A 17,978-nucleotide genomic window follows, 5' to 3' on the forward strand; every position below is an offset into this window, starting at 1 on the left:
GATGTAATGTTAGGCACTGGCCTCTGAATTTCTAGCCAAGCACTTTAACCCATTACTTTTAAGTTAAAAGAAACATTTCTTCAAGCTCGGCCTCTGGCATCACACTTCCAGCTTTTTTTGCTTTGTTCCCCTATTTTCATTCTACAATTTTGGAATGGATAGATTGGATCTTAATATTTCTGTTAAAAATCCTCCTTGATATATGTACTAATTTGCATTTCCTACTGCATCTCTTGTGTGTCCAACTGGTCAATGTAATACATCTAGTTTGTGGGGTAAGAGAGCATGCTTTCCATTTTTTTGTGTGCTAGTTTGCTCCTCATTTTCACCCGGCACCACTGACTAGCAGCAATGCAAAGGGAACCAAATATGCAGGTCTCTCCCTGTCAGTACACAGCTTCTCTGTCGGCAAGTCCTCAGCTGTACCTCCTGTGGCCCCAGGCTAAGCCTTCAGAGGAACTTGGAGGAGGTTTGGCCCCAGACATGAAGTGTGCAAGCCCACTGGCATGTGGACAGGCCCTAGCACTCATGAACCAAACTCCCAGCTATAGCTCCACTGCCTTAGCCTTCAACTCTTCCAAGATATCCACAAGGGAGTAAACCCTGACAAAAAAAATCTGAAGTGGAGCCCAAGGTGGACTGATGTCTAAATATATCATCTTTCAGGCATTTCCTGCAACTGGTGCCAAATATAATGCTTTGTAATCCTTTGAACTCAACCGAGGAGGTCAAGAGGGGGAGCTTGACTCTTGGGTAGCCCAGCGTCTCTGTAAATTTTGTCCAGCTTTGTCCTCTGGAGAGGACACTTCAGTTTCTCTGCAAAACATTAACACAACATGGGAGACAGCAGTTACAAGTGATAACCCCAACGTGATTGGTGTAGGGAATGGGTGCAATGGGCTGATCCAGTGGTGAGATGGATCATATCGTCCCACTGGTCAGCAACCACCCACCTCAGTGGTGCTTCAATGGGTGCTTGGAGTTTAGAGTTTCTGCTCAACAAGTGGACTAAATCCACCATACCATGATAAACCTTCTCAGCCCGCTGTCTTCCTTTGCAGCAAATGCAGCAGAGACTGCCATCCCAGAGTGGGACTTCTGAGCCACACTGGCCAATGCTTAATACAGAGTTGACCACTGCAACACAAACCATTGTCCTATGAGACAGAAAGTTGCCACTACTATGTCTCTCTTTTAGTCTTTTAGTGCACTTATTGATCCATTTACTAGATGCTTTCAACAACTTAAGCTTCAGCGATTTTTGTCAATCGTGCATGTTAACTGAACCTCTTGAGATATATTACTCAATATAGAAATGTTTTAGATGGCTTGAGGCTTAGTTTAAACAGATTAATCACGGAAATCTTCATCTACTGAAACTTCATTGTGAAGTCATTGGTAAGTCATTTGACATCTTTATATTGCCTTTACCAGGTCTGGTAATGCATACTTCTCTTTACTCTGCCTGTATAGATAATGGTTTGTTTTCCAATTTCCTAGGGAGAGGACTCCCATTCTGTTTCTTCTCTATCAGTGAAATCCCTTCATGTACCCAACAAAACTGTTTTGCTGATTATTCCAAACTACAATTAGCAACTGCCATTTCTTTTGCAATGTAATAGGTGAGTTATTACACCTTAATTTTATTACCCCTACTTGGCAATGAAAATCACATATTCCTTTTAATTCTTTGAAGGAATGCACAGTTGCTTTGTATATTTTGCAAGCCTTGGCATAGGTTGTCATCTCACCTTCACCTGATCATGGTACACCTACTGACGTTCTTAGTCTCACTTTCTCCAAGTAAAACTCCAACATTGCACGTGCTTTACCAATAGACTTCAATTCTTGTGAAGCTTGAAATACCATGGGAGAGGTGGTGGTGTAGTGGTATTGTCATTGGACTAGTGATCCAGAGAACAATGGTAATACTTTGGGGACCTGGGTTTAAATCCCATCATGGCAGGTGGTGAAAGTTGAATTCAATAAAAAATCTGGAATTAAAAGAGCATGAAACCATTCTTGATTGTTGTTAAAAACCCATTTGGTTCTCTAATGTCCTTAAGTTTTAATTTAAGCATTCACAAACTGAAATCTTCATCTACTGAAGTTTTGGTAATTCATTTGACATCTTTAAGGAAGGAAATCTGCTGTCCTTACCTGATCTGGCCTACATATGACTCCAGACCCACAGCAATGTGGTTGACTCTTAAATGCTCTCTGAAATGGCCTAACAAGCTACTCAGTTCTCAAAGGCAATTAGGGATGGGCAATAAAAGCTGGCCTAGCCAGAGACGCCCACATCCCATGAACAAATAAAAAAAATCGAATGGAGTTCAAGAGAAGTTACAAAGACCTGATGTAGAAGATCCCTGGCTTCAGTCTTCTGTGAAGCTCATGGATAACCCTAAACCACATCCGATCAAACTATGGCAGATGTGAATACCTGATGGAAAATTATAACTTCTCCGGTGTGTAGCTATAGTCACCCGGAACAGACCATGGAACATATAACGAGCAATGCCTGATTTAAAAATACAAAAGGAGCATCAAAGCGATGCACTCTGCTTCTCCTGACACAATTATCTGGTTTAACCACCTGAATGTAAAATTATAATAGTTGCTCTAATCTGCAACAGCCATTGGAGAAAGAGATTGCTAAAGCTGCCAGCACAAAACTTGTTTCTTCTTTACTCCTCACCAACTTCTAGCTTAATATTTAAAAAATCCAAGGCTTGAATACACTCCTGTAATTTGTGAGGAGTGTTCCAACTGCTTCGATTGCATTTTGGCCAGGATATGAGCAAGTTTGCCATATAAGTGGGACCCTTCTCTCAACTCAAGCCTTAAACCCAGGCCTGTTGCCAATTTTCTTATTAATAATGCATGAATGACTATGTAAATCAGTGTTCTTTTATAATATTATTCCTTGTTGAGCAATCTCAGTTGTTGATATGTTGTGACCTTTTAAATTCTGAAGACATTTTCAAGGGTATCTCATTGGCCAGTAGTGATCATGTGAAAGATTTCCTGTTGCTTTCAAGCATTTCATTGTTTTCAGATAATCATGTAGCCAATCTAGTTGTTCCAATTTAATTGATAAGCCATTGGACCATTGCTGATTAAGATGGACAAGATGAAAGGACTTTTGGCATATTTATGTTGAGCCTGCAGAGATGATTTAACATAATCATTTCTCATAGTTTTGAGGGCTGTATTTTGTCCATGAAACCAGTCACTAAAAAGTCTGAACTGTCATTGATTCTTGGTAACCATAAAAAGGAACAGCATCACACTGCTAATGATTCAGTTGATATTTCTTAATCTACAAGCATTCCCTTCATAAAATGTATTGGGGCAGTAATAAATAGAATACAAATTGGGAGGAGGGTTTTCTACACTTTACATTCATTGAAATAACGATGGAGATGTGTAGTGTAGGCAGGTGAACAACAGAAAATATATACTGTACAATAATTATATTAAATATACTTTGTAATTATTTTGACTGAATAATAAGTACAAAGCATCAACTGGTATTGTAGTATATTAGCTCTCTCTCTTTTACCAGAATTGTTATGGTCATTAGTCTTCCTGTCTTATTTCAGCTAAGCTCCAAATTAGCCACCCTACTCACTCCCAGTATTGATATGTAGATTCCACCGTTATCACATCAGTTCTCAAACTAACTCCTCGCCTCCCTCAGTTTTCCCTTCCTCCTACATTCTACAAATGTTTAGATTGCAAGCTTTGAATCACTTAACTGCTGCTTCCTATTCAATCTAATTTTTTTATTGTAATCTTTGAAAATTGGTATTCTTGTGACCTTTGCCTGGATAACTTGTCTTTAAAATAAGAAACTACTAATTCTTATATAAAAGCAAAAAACTGTGGATGCTGGAAATCAAAAACAAAAACAAAAACAAAATTACCTGGAAAAACTCAGCAGGTCTGACAGCATCTGCAGAGAGGAACACAGTTAACGTTTCGAGTCTGTATGACTCTTCAACAGAACTAAGGAAAAATAGAAAAGAGGTGAAATATAAGCTGGTTTAAGAGGGAGGTGGGACAGGCATCCAGCATCCGCAGTTTTTTGCTTTTATACTAGTCTACAGGACTTTGCACTTGAATGATTCCAAGATTGGGAAAGTATTTTTTTTCTTTAGCTTACAAACAGTGCTGTAAAATTCCAACACTAAGGGAATACAGGCTTTGTAGAATGAATCGACTTACCTAATTATCAAGCCTGGGGATTCTGTCTCAGAGGTTCCCAGGTAAGGATTTGCATGGCAATTGCCCAGAAATGCACACTTCTGCTGGACAATTGCCCCGCGCTGGAAACCGCAAAAATGCTGTTTAAATCGCAAACTTTGGATGGGTTGCACCATAGTTACACCAATAGTTACTCAGAAAAAGTTAGAAGAATTAAAACCTCATCTAACTTCTGGATAACTATTGTAAAGACCAGACCGACCCCACGACACTCCCCCCATACCCCCGCAGGACTCCCACCACATGCCCCACTGCCTTGAATTCCAACCCCCCTCTGCCATGACCTCCAACCACCCCAAACTCCGACCCCACTCCTCCCACCCTCTGACACCCCAACCCCTGACCTCTGACTGCCCCCGAGCCCCCACCCCTCTGACCGCCCCCTCCCGGACTACCGACCCCACCACCCCCACCGACCTACCGCCTCCCCCAACTTCCAACCCCCTCCCCCCACCCACCAACCTCTGATCCCACCCCCAGACCTCCGACACCCTCCTCCTGGACCTCCGGCTACCCCCCGCCCCCCCAAATCCACTTACCTTCTCCCTAGCCATCAATTTCACTGGCCCTTTAAACTTACCTGCTTTATAGTAGTAAGTGCTGTAAAAAAGGAGCATGGTGTTCTTGAATCCACCAGAGCTGCACTTCACTGGGGCCTGCGAGGAGTCTCTCAATGCAGGCGCCAAGCAGCTCTGGTGAACGGAAGCATCAGCGTAATTTTCAAGGGCAGGTTAGTATATATTTATTTCTTCTAATTCCTACGGGAAAACACTTCCCGATGCTAGTTGAAAGTTATGGCCCAATATTTCATATAGCTTTTGACTCATCAAGACATTTGAAGTTGCTTGGAAATGAAAGGCTTTTTTAAATTGCTGATTTTAAACACCCAGACTTTGAGGGATTTTTTTTGGGTTGTTTTTATTGTCAAAACATTGGACTCTCAAAACCTCAGTAAATTCGTAGAAAAGTATTAAAAAAATGTTTTTATTTGGAACATTTCTTTTTGTCCTTATTGCTGAGATCCCTGTATCAAATTAAGTGAGCAATCCTTGCCTCAGATTAGCATGAGAAAAGCATTAGGTTCTGTAATTCCTTCAGTTCTGCTCAAAACCTAGCAAAATAAAATGCTATTATTGTGCCAAGGATCCATGACCCTAATTTGGCTCCTTAATATGCTCATTTTCATTATTTCATGCACAACTTGCTGCAACACAGGCAAGCAGCATCCCTGGGAAACTCAAGCCTCTTTCCATTATGGGACACTTGAGTTCAGTATGCTTACTATTTTTGAAATCCCTATTCACATCAATCCATACTAATTATACAGTCAAATTTTTATCATCAGCCGAAGTCCAGGCCATTATATTCATCTGCCTTTTGATTTGAACCAAAAGTGATTTTCCTTTTGTTCTCTATTTCCTGTGACCTTTCTCTGTGCAGAAAATTGCACTGAAATCGAGGTGTCTTGCATCTGTAATATTATTAGCAATGCATATATACAGCAAGCAGTGTGGGTGCTGATGTTATATTTGTGATGGAGGAACATTATAATTCTAGGTAGGAAACTGGAATTTTGCAGGTTGGGTTTGAAGCAAATTTGGGAGGGAATCTGTTTTTAGCAATCTCCCACCTAGGGCCTCAAACAGGAATCAGTAAACATAAGCAAATTTTTGCAATCCTTGTTACAAGGTTTAACATTCAACTGTTAACCTTGCTACATTCAATTAAATTCATGTTTTTCAATATAGCTGCCCCAACTGCCACCTTATTTTCCTTTACTCCTCTGGCCTTGACCACTCTCAGTCCCTAACTCATTGTAACCTGAATCACCTAATAGTCTGCAGCTTCTCTTCTTACTCCACCCCTTCACCAGCTTTTCTCTTCCATAAAACCTACTTCCTCCTCCTGTATTCCCTCCTCACTCGATGCCTGATTCTTCAAGTTCCTTTCCTGGTTCCTGTATGCACTCCTTCTGCTTCAGGACTGTCTTCTCTTTCCAAATCACCATTGATATCTCCTCTTCAATAAGTTCATCCTTGACCTATCTGTCCTCACCAATTTCTATCTCTTATGCCACTTTCCTCTCTTGCCTGTGCCATTGTCTCCTGGCTTCATGACCACCCCTCCCATGAACCTCTTCAATCCAGTTTCCACCTGCTCACAACACTAAGACGATCATGGCTAAAGTCACCAATGTGTTTTGTGACTGACACTATTGTGTATCTTTTCCTTTACTCTGCTTCCTTCAGTTTATCTGCACCATTCTCTATAATTAACCATGCAGTTCTGAACCACCATTGCTCCTCAAACTTTGGAACTCGCCTTGCCTCATTCTCCTACTAATATCAACACAGGCAGTGAATCTTTAGTCATAACAAACTCCTGCTCTCACATGGTCAACTCTTGACTTCCCAGCAACCCAGCCTTGGTTTTCACCTCTTCCTCATTACATGTTGTACCTTTGTGACACAATCTTGAAGCATCTGATCCATTATCACTGTACATACGCTCAACTTCACCTCTTCATCACTTCCTTCAACCCCACGATCTGTGTTTTCAGATTGCCTCCATGACATTAAGCCTCATCCATCACCAATACCCTCAATGTGGCACCTGAAAGACCAAAGCCATCAGAAAAAAAACCCAGAAAAAACTCTACTTCCTTCTCCCCTTCCCTGGCTGTATGCTCAGATGGAACCAGACCATACTTAGATCAAGCTATATAGCTCAGGGCTGAGTTTTCAAGCTCCATATCCTATCTTACTTCCATCATAGCATGCAGCTTTGCATTCATCATTTATCTTTGACTGTACTTTACTCCCATGTACTTTAACATCTAGACTTAAATTCTACGATGCATTTCTCACTGACCTCTGTTCACCACCTTTCATAAACTCCAACCTGCCCAGAACTTAGATGAACTCAACACTCAAACCCTATCCAACACTAAGCACGACTCATTGATTATTGCTGTCCCAGCTGATTTACACTGGTTCCCTGTCCGCCAGTGCATCAAAATAAAAGCCCTCATTTTCAAATTTCTCCATAGCTGCCCACCTTACGCAACTTCGCCCAGTCTCCTTTACCTGCTGTGCTGTCTGATCCTCTGGGCAGAATCGTCCCAGATTTGGATTAAGCGCAGTAGTGGGTGGGTAAATCGACATTTTACTCTCTGGCCACAATGGCGTTTTATCACGCCGTATGGTCCCAAGCCCGTCACGTTATTTATTCATTCCTGGAAAAGACGCCCACCATCACCTCGCTGCTTCATCAAGCCTGGTGCCATATTTAAAGTCCAGCCGCGTGCACCACATCTCAGTGCTTCCTGACCATGACTGCTGCAGGGAAAACATGGCTTGAAAGGCAAAAAGACTGCGGCCCCCAGGTTCAGGGACATGTCACTGAAATGCCTTTTGGATGCCATGGAGTCCCACCGGGATGTCCTCTAGCCCCGCTGTGGCCACAAGATGGGCAGCGGCATGATCCACCTGGCTTGGGAGGAGGTGGCAGTGGTGGTCAGTGTCAACGGCATTCAAAAGAGGACAGCCACCCAGTGCCAGAAGAGGATGAATGATCTCCGTTCCGCCAGGGTAAGTCACTCTTCTCATCACTGTCAACTCACACACTCACAAACCCATCACACATTCACAGGGATCTCAATCACTGCCGGTTCAAGGGACATCCCCATTCATCCTCTCATACACACCTCCATTGTGCTCATCCCATCCATGGTACCACTCACCTCCCACACATGCCAGCCACACTTATCATCTGGCCTGGCCTTGCCTACAATTTCTCCATCTCTATTCATGCAAGACAAGCTGGCACACAACAAAAGGGAGAGGTCACAGACTGGTGAAGAAATGCCTGAAATCAAGATCCTCACAGACTTTGAAAACAGAGCCATCCAGCTGGCCAGCAACGTTCTGGACCAGTCCTTTGCTGATGGTGAGGTCGGCGGTGGTCTACCAGGTGAGGGTCCAACATCCATCAGTCAACCATGCTGTGAGTGATGTGTCCTGTTTCACAGGCCATTGGCCATGTACTAATTATCTCCCTTTGCTTCCGCAGGCACGTCTGGAACACAGCCGAAGGAATCCATTACCCAGGGCCTCCAATCAAGCCCGGAAAAAACCTCTGAAGTGGAATCTGGAGGCACCTTCCTTGAAGTCCCATTGCAGCGCTCACCTACACTCTCCGCCAGCTCAGAGACAAAGACCTCGATGGGACCTAGCTTTAGAATAGCCTCAGGATCATAATCCAGTGAGCACATTGCACTGTCTGATCCACAGCAGGTAGCAGCAGGGATTTCCCTTGTGTCTAGCACTCAGAGGACTGCTGGAGGCCAGAAATGTGCTGAGTCCAAGTCAGATGACAAGCCTCTGGACACGGCCATGTCACAGTTGCTTGAGCTGCAAAGGCAAGCTTGAGAACATCAGGAAGGGATGTTCGCTGCACTCCTCAGATTGCAATGCACAATGGAGGAGTCCGTCCACCTTCAGGCTGAGGTGATAGCGCCAGTATGTGAACGCACCAAAGTCAACACTGGTAGGATGGTGGTTGCCATGGAGACCTTGGTCCAGGGCATTGGCCCTGCACTGCTGTGCAGGCTCAATTCCATCGCTGATGCCATAGTTGGCCTCCAACAATGTGTACACGAGAGGGGTGCCAGGCAGCTCAGTCTCACTCCAGCTACCCCTTCAAGGAGTCAGCCTGGGGCCCTTGGGCACCCATAGGGAGGAGGATCTGTAGGTGCACACTCCAGGTCCATCCACCCAGGTGACTCCGAGAGTGACCAGCCCATCTGAATCCCATCTTCCTGTGACCTCAGCAGCTCCAGCTCCACAGGCCAAGGAGGGTGCCACTGCCACATTGCAGGACCCCGAAAGCAGGCCGGGGCCCTCCAAGTCTCAGCCCTCAGTGAATGCCCGCCAAGGTCATTGGAGGGTGTTGCAGTCAGCAGGCTGCCTCCACCTCGGGGAGCACCAAGACATAGTTGCAGGGTTAGGAAAGTTAATAAGAATTAGTTGCCTAGGCACGAGTGTTAATCACTTGCACATACTGTTCACTTTTGTCAATAAACTCCCAAGAATGTCTCCCTGCCTATAGCTCCTTGTTCTGATGAGCAGTGTTCATGTCACTCAGATGTGAAACTCAGATGTCACTCAGAGTTCTCTCATTCTCTCTGTGTGCTCTTAGCACCTTTAATGTGGGGCTGGCCCCCATCACTTCAGAGTCTGTGACCACTGATGCTGTGGTCCTGAAGGGCTCCAGCGCTGAAGGCAGACTAAGGATCAGATGCTTCTAAAGTTTCATGGCTGCATTTCTATGATATGACCCTGATCATGGAGTGCAAGCGAGCTGCCCTTGGCTGAACAGGAGTCAGACATTCTCAGAGACTACGTGAAGATTTATGGAGTGTCCTCACTGCATGTCGTTATCATCCTCCTGCAATTGAGTGACTTATTAAGGCCTACACTGGGTCTCCACGACAGGATGATTCCCACAGAAGGTATTTGCGCTGCCATAAGCCAGTCTGGAGTCAAATGTTCACAGATGCAATGTGAGGATCTATGGAATTACCTCACTGCATGGCTGTCATCATCCTCCACAAATCTAGCAGCTATGAAGGCCTCCTGAGCATGCCTACCTCATCTAGCCAGTGCGAGAGCTTCATCTCCATCATCAACGACTTTGAGGACCCCCTCACCCTCATCCCCATCGGTGTCCTCCTCATCGGAGGAGACCTACAGCTCCTCCTCAGCCAGCTCCTCGGCCTGCTCCAGCGCCAAATTATAAAGGGCACGACAACCGATGACAATGTGTGACACCCGCTGTGGACTATGTTGCAGGGTTCCACCAGACCGGTCCAAGCGTTGGAACTTCATCTTCAGCATCCCAACGTCTGCTCCACCAAGTTGTGAGTTGCAGCATGAGCCTCATTATACCTTCGCTCTGCTGCTGTCTGAGGCTGCCGCATGGTGTCATCAGCCACGGCATCTGCGGGTAGCCCTTGTCCGAGGAGCCATCCCTGCAGCTTCTGTGGATCCTGGAAGACTGCAGGGATCTGTGACTGACTGAGGACATAGGAGTCGTGCACATTCCCTGGGAACCGTGCACACACCTGCAGGATGCATTTCTGCCGCACATTCAGCGAGTGGAAGCCCTTGCGGTTGATGTAATTCACTGCATGTTGCGATGGAGATCTTAGCCCCATGTGAGTGCAGTCAATCGCACCCTGCATCTGTGGGAAACCCAAGATCTGGGTGAATCTAATTGCTCTTGCATTCTGGCTGTCCTGGTCCTGGGCAAAATGCACAAAGTTGTGTGCCATTGCAAAAGATGGCATCCATGACCTCAAGGATGCATTTGTGGGTGGAGACTTGTGGGATCTCACAGAGAACGCAAGTGGAGCCCTAAAAGGGGCCATTGGCAGAAATTGAGTGTCGCGGTCACTTTCACGGCCACTGGCAGTGGATGCTCTCCACGTCCCCATGGCGCCAAATCCTGAGTAGCTGGCAGATGTGAGAAGCCAGTTCCCTGGATGCAGTCTTCAGCGACACAGGTGCTCGGTCATCTGCAAGAATGAAAGACGGTGTCTATAGACCCTGGGTGTCACTAGGCACCGACCAGCAACAGCTCGCTGTTGCTCCTGGGCAGCGTGTGTGGGAGCCCCTGCTGCCCTTTCTTCCTGAGGTTTCTGCTCCTGCCTCTGCGCAGCCAGGAGCCTGTCGCTCTCTCTTCCATCGTCTTTGCTCTCTGTAGGCCATCAGGCATACAGTTAGTTTATCAGGCTCCATGATCCTGATGTACTCCTGCAGGATGAAAAAGAGAGACACGTGGTTAGCATGGGCGTAATAAGAACCTGCCCTGGTTAAGTGTGAAGGCTGCTAAACACTTCCTGGAGAGTGCTGGCCACCACTTGGATGGTCAGAGATTAGTGCGCTGCATGGCTGCCCGAAACCCCACCACCTCTGCCCCACTCCACCCAACCGATTTGCTCATTGGACTGCATTCTGTGCTGTCAGCTCAGGCACAGGCACTCTCCTAATCTGCACTGCTAGGCTGCACTGTTAGCTTGAACCTTCGGGGAGACTGGTCCAAACCAGGATGATAACATTGCAAGGGGCTGTGTGCACCTCCAGCAGTGACTGCTCCATGGCCAGCTTTAGCAAGAAGACTGTACAATGTGCGCAGTTGTCCAACTATTCTGCAGTTCACTAAAACACTCATTACTTTGCAGTCTGTGCTGGTGGGGTGAAAAGCTTTGGAGCACTTGGTAGCACTTTGATGCCTCTGTGTTGCTTGAGTGGGCAGATAAGCTTGAAGCCCGACTCCAATCATATCAATGTGGCTGCGTCTGAACTGTCTCAGTTGCAAAAGAATGGTCACTTTATGCAATTTTCCTAATGCGTGGCCCCTTCCCTCACCCACCCTACCCCCCACCCCGAATGCTTGTGCACTATATTCAACGGCAGGGCAGCCCTTGCCCACCCACCCCCCTGCCAAGACACCTCAATGGCAGGGCTGCCCTTAACCCCCCCAACAACACTTCTCAAGCTTGAAGTCCAACAGGTGACCCTGGTGAGTGCTGCACAACGTTACTGTGTACTCACCTCTGAGTTTATATGCTTTTGTGAAACATGTCGGTGTGCTTTCCTGCTGAAGTGGATGGACGATCCAGTGGGGTGGAGGGGGGGTTCGGAGGTGGTAGGGGGGGAACGATTCCGGCGGGCTGGCGTAATAATGATGTGCAGATGTATTACAATGAGTTTCCTGACGTCCGATGGCGGGAAACGCAGCCTGCCATCAGTGGACTGAGTGGACTATTGCAAACTGATTTCAAGATTGTCAGCTCATGCCAACGAACACGCCCGACACCGGCGGGCACGGAAAATCCTGGCCTCTGACTGAGAATTCCCTGCTACTTCTTCTCAGGCATTGTTGACACAGCCTTTAGTAGTGTGACTTCTCTGAGCATCACTCCCTAAACCTTTCCCTTCAGTACTTCTCTGCCTACCTTTGGAAGGCTACTTAAAACTTTTAAGACTTTTGTCACCTCTCTAAATATCTCAAAGACACTGCTTCTGTTCCTTTGTCATGTATCTTGAAATTTTTTTGATGTTAAAATCTCTATATAAGTGCAAGTCATTGTTTACATATCAATTAGTTAATGGCGTTTTACAGGACCAATGTAATTATTCCAGTGATTGTTCAAGAAGACCTCCCACACAACAGTGTGTCGAAAGATGTATGCACATCATATTGCCAACATAATGAATTACCTGTCACCAGTTCAGGTACTGTTCAAATGTAAACGCCATATAGGAAAATGCCTCAAGCCTGTGTATAACAATTACCAAATATCATTCAAGATAATAAAAGCAAAAAACTGCAGATGCTGGAAATCCAAAACAAAAATAAAAATAAAAATACCTGGAAAAACTCAGCAGGTCTGGCAGCATCTGCAGAGAGGAACACAGTTAACATTTCAAGTCCGTATGATTCTTCAAAAATGCTAAGTAAAAATAGAAGAGAGGTGAAATATAAGCTGGTATAAGGGGGGTGGCGGGGGGGTGGTGGAGGGGGACAAGTAGAGCTGGATAGAGGGCCAGTGATAGCTGGATAGCCAAAAGATGTCATAGATAAAAGGACGAAGAGATGTTGAAGGTTGTGATATTATCTAAGGAATGTGCTAATTAAGGGTAGAAAACAGGACAAGCAAGGTACAGATAGCCCTAGTGGGGATGGGGTGAAGGATCAAAATAGGCCAAAAGGTAGAGATAAAACAGTGGATGGAAATACATTTTAAAATAATGGAAATAGGTGGGAAAAGAAAAATCTATATAAATTATTGGAATAAAAGGGGGGGGATCGGAAAGGGGGTGAGAATGGAGGAGAGAGTTCATGATCTAAAATTGTTGAACTCAATATTCAGTCCAGAAAGCTGTAAAGTGCCCAGTCGGAAGATGAGGTGCAGTTCCTCCAGTTTGTGTTGAGCTTCACTGGAGCAATGCAGCAGGCATTGTTAACTGTGTTCCTCTCCGCAGATGCTGCCAGACCTGTTGAGTTTTTCCAGGTATTTTTATTATCATTCAAGATGATGTACATGGTGTACTCAGTACTAAGTACTCAGATCTGATTGTGATCATCATGTTGAAGGGAAGGTGTGAAAAAAAGACGAGAGGTACAGATTTGAAAGTTAAAGGATGAAAATAACAGTTTACGTTTTGCTTCTAATAATTCTTATTATAGACTCAAGGTAATGTAAAGCCTAATGTATTGTTTTTATCAGTGTAATGATAATGTTGTCGTTTATGCTGCTATTTGCTTACTATTTGAATGTCAAAAGTGCAGCAGCATATACAAGACAGTTCCTCAGCTTGATTGCTAGCATCAGTCTCAATGTAGATAAAATACAGACTGTACCTAGCATCCAAAATGGGGGCGATGTCTGCAAGTTCATTTTTAAAGTAAATAAACAATTAGTACAGTTGTATGTGTTTTACTTTGTCTAACTGTTTCTGTAAGTCTCCAAAGGTAGGAAGGTTGGGGGGGGGGTCTAGGTTTTTAAATATAGTTTCTACCTTCAAGATTATCAGGATACATCCCATGTAAATTCCAGGAAGAAACTTGTGGTTAGAATTAATTATTAGACCAAGTTTACACAAACTCAAAATTTTCAGAATGTGACTCCCTTGGGGAAACTGTTACCTAGTCTTTGATATGAGCAAAAGGCGTTGGAAAAGTCTCCTAATATCTGAGCTTATGAAGTGTCTTTTAGTTTGAGTCAAAAGGTAACAGCTTTAATATTACAAATTAATCAAACAGAACATCATGAAAGGTGGTTTCTATATTCTCTTATTCAGTTCATCAATTTATACACATATATGTCATAGAAGCTAATGTTGTATATACTGATTATATTTGTCAGCTGTAGCTCAGTTGGTAGTACATTTCCCTCAGAATCATCAGGTCCTGAGTTCAAATCACCTTCCAGGGTTTAGCACAAAAAATCAAAGCAGACACTCCAGTGCAGTACTGAGGAGCATTGCACTGTCAGTGGTACCATCTTTCGGATGAGACGTTAAATCAAGGGCATACATGCCTGCTCGGCTGGACATAAATGATCCATGGCATTATTTTGAAGAAGAACAGGGAAGTTTTCCCCAGTGTCTTGGTCAATATTTATCCCTCAATCAACATCACCTGGTCATTATCACTTGCTATTTGTGGGATTTTGCTGAACTCAAATTAGCTGCCTCGTTTCCTGCATTACAACTACACTTCAAAAAGTATTTCAGTCATTTGGTAGTCATGAATAGCTGTATTCAAATGCAAGTCTTTCTTGCTTGTTATAATACAATGATTAATGATGTACATACAGGATTATTTGATTACTGAGGTATATTCCTTATAAATGTTAAAGTTTCCCAAATCTTGGAATTTCCTGCAAAGATTTAACTAAATAAATAGCAGTCACAAATCAAAAATGAAAACTAATATGGTCAAAAACATTGGAAATGAACAAACAATTGAATATGTTGCAGAGTTTCATGATACACCAAAATATTCTGCAACATATTAGAATTTCATTTTTCATTTTGGGTAATTTTTATTTTTTGTTGAAGTGAAGGGTACCTGTGCTTGAGGAATAATGCATTTCTGCATTTTGCCATCCAGCCATACAGGAGAGGTGATGGTGTAGTGGCATTCTCGCTGGACTAGTAATCCAAAGACGCATGGTAATGCTCTGGAGACCGGATTCAGCAGATGGTGGAATTTTAATTCAATAAAAACCTGGAATTAAAAGTCTCATACTGACCATGAAACCCATTTGGTTCACTAATGCCTACGTGCCATCTGAAATGGCCTAGTAAACCATTCAGTTGTATCAAACCACAACAAAGTCACAAAAAAGGAATGAAACCAGACAGCATCAACCTAGGCATGGCAATCTCAGCCCTGTCGATCCTGCAAAGTCCTCCTTACTAGTGCCAAAATTGGGAGAGCTGTCTCACAGACTAGTCAAGCAACAGCCTGACATACTCATCCTTACGGAATCATAACTTATAGATAATTTCCCAGATACCACCATCACTGTCCCTGGGCAGGTGGCGGCATGGTGGTATTCAGTCGGGAAGGAATTACCCTGGGAGTCCTCAACATCCACTTCGGGCTTAATATGATGTACTGCCCTCTCTCAGCTGATGAACCAGTACTCCTCCATGTTGAACACCACTTGGAGGAAGTACTGAGGGTGGCAAGGGCGCAGAATGTACTCTGAGTGCGGGATTTCAATGTCCATCACCAAGAGTAGCTCGGTAGCACCACTACTGACCAAGCTAAAGGACATAGCTGTTGGACTGGGTCTGCGGCAGGTGGTGAGAGAACCAACAAGAGGGATAGGCATACTTGACCTCATCCTCACCAACCCGCCTGCCGCAGATGCATCTGTCCATGACAGTATCAGTAGGAATGACCACCACACAGACATTGTGGAGACGACGTCCTGCTTTCACATTGAGGAGACCCTCCATCATGTTATTCCATGCTAAATGGGATAAATTTCAAACAGATCTAGCAACTCAAGACTGGGCATCCATGAGTCAAACGCAATCTGCAAGTTCATGGCCCGGCATATCCCCGACTCTACCATTACCATCAAGCTAGGGGATGAGCCCTGGTTCAATGAAGAGTGCAGGAGGGCATGCCAGCAGCAGCACCAGGCATATCAAAAAATGAGATATCAACTTGGTGAAGCTATATCACAGGACTACCTGCATGCCAAACAGCATAAGCAGCCAGTGATAGACAGAGCTAAGCAATCCTACAAGCAATGGATCAGATCTATGCTCTGCAGTCCTACCACATCCAGTCGTGAATGATGGTGGACAATTAAACAACTCACTGGAGGAGGAGGCTGCACAAATATCCTCATCCTCAATGATGGAGGAGCCCAGCACATCAGTGCAAAAGATAAGGCTAAAGCAATTGCTACAATCTTCAGCCAGAAGTGCCGAGTGGATGATCCATCTTGGCCTCCTCCAGAGGTCCCCAGCATCACAGATGCTAGTCTTCAGCCAATTTGATTCATTCCATGTGATATCAAGAAATGGCTGAAGGCACTGGAAGGCTACTGTCCCTGACAATATTCCGGCAATAGTTCTGAAGACTTGTGCTCCAGAACCTGCCATGCCCCTAGAGCTACAACACTGGCATCTACCTAGCTATGTGTAAAATTGCCCAGGTATGTCCTGTACACAAAAAGCAGGACAAATCCAACCCAGCCAATTACCACCACATCAATCTACTCTTGATCATCAGTAAAGTAATTGAAGGGGTCATCAACAGTGTTATCAATGGGGCATTTGCTAAGTAATAACCTGCTCATTGATGCCCAGTTTGGGTTCCGCCAGGGCCACTCAGCTCCTGATCTCATTACAGCCTTGGTTTGGACATGGGCAAAAGAGCTGAATTACCGAGGTGAGGTGAGAGTGACTGCCCTTGACATCAAGGTCAAATTTGACGAGTATGGCATCAAGAAGCCCCAGCAAAAACCGTTGTCAATGGGAATCGGGGGAAAACTCTCTGCTGGTTGGAGTCAACCTAGCACAAAGGAAGATGGTGGTAGTTGTTGGTGGTCAATCATCTCAGTTCCAGGACATCACTGCTGGAGTTCCTCAGGTTAGTGTCCTCAGCCCAACCAGCTTCAACTGCTTCATCAATGACCTTCCTTCCATCATAAGGGGATGTTCACTGATGATTGCACAATGTTCAGCATCATTTGCGACACTGAAGCAGTCCATGTCCAAATGCAGCAAGACCAGCATTCTGTTGAAGAATTATACGGACTCGAAATGTTAACTGTGTTCCCCTCTGCAGATGCTGTCAGACCTGCTGGGTTTTTCCAGGTATTTTTATTTTTGTTTTGGATTTCCAGCATCCGCAGTTTTTTGCTTTTATATAAGACCTGGACAATATCCAGGCTAGGGCTGACAAATAACGTTTATGCCACGCAAGTGTCAGGCAATGACGATCTTCAAACAGAGAGAATCCAACCATCGTCCCATGATGTTCAATGGCAATACCATCACTGAATCCCCTATTATCACATTCTGGAGGTTACCATTAACCAGAAACTGAACTGGACTAGCCATATAAATACTGTGGCTACAAGAACAGGTCAGAGGCTAGGAATCCTGTGATGATTAACTTACCTCCTGATTTCCCAAAGCCTGTCCACCATCTACAAAGCACAAGTCAGGAGTGTGATGGAATATTCTCCACTTGCCTGGATGAGTGCAGCTCCCACAACACTCTAGAAGCTTGACACCATCCAGGACAAAGCAGCCCGCTTGATTAATAACACATCCACAAACATTCACTCCATCCACCACCGACGCACAGTAGCAGCAGTGTGTACCATCTACAAGATGCACCAAGGCTCCTTTGACACCGCCTTCCAAACCCACGATCACTACCATCTAGAAGGACAAGGGCAGCAGATAAATGGGAACACAACACCTGCACGTTCCCCTCCAGGTCACTCACCATCCTGACTTGGAAATATATCGCCGATCCTTCACTGTTGCTGGGTCAAAATCCTGGAACTCCCTCCCTAACAGCACTGTGAGTCGACCTACATCACATGGACTGCAGCAGTTCAAGAAGGCAGCTCACCACCACTTTCTCAAGGGCAACTA

The 17,978-nt window shown here is 44.7% G+C and overlaps 1 protein-coding gene across 1 annotated transcript in view; it reads left to right on the top strand.

Moving 5' to 3' along the window:
- The window catches only part of eif4h (eukaryotic translation initiation factor 4h), a 92,100-nt gene that overhangs the window by 29,381 nt on the left and 44,741 nt on the right, over positions 1-17,978 (top strand). The window lies entirely within an intron of this gene.

Source organism: Carcharodon carcharias, chromosome 10 (genome assembly GCF_017639515.1).
Source record: "Carcharodon carcharias isolate sCarCar2 chromosome 10, sCarCar2.pri, whole genome shotgun sequence".
Taxonomy (NCBI): domain Eukaryota; kingdom Metazoa; phylum Chordata; class Chondrichthyes; order Lamniformes; family Lamnidae; genus Carcharodon; species Carcharodon carcharias.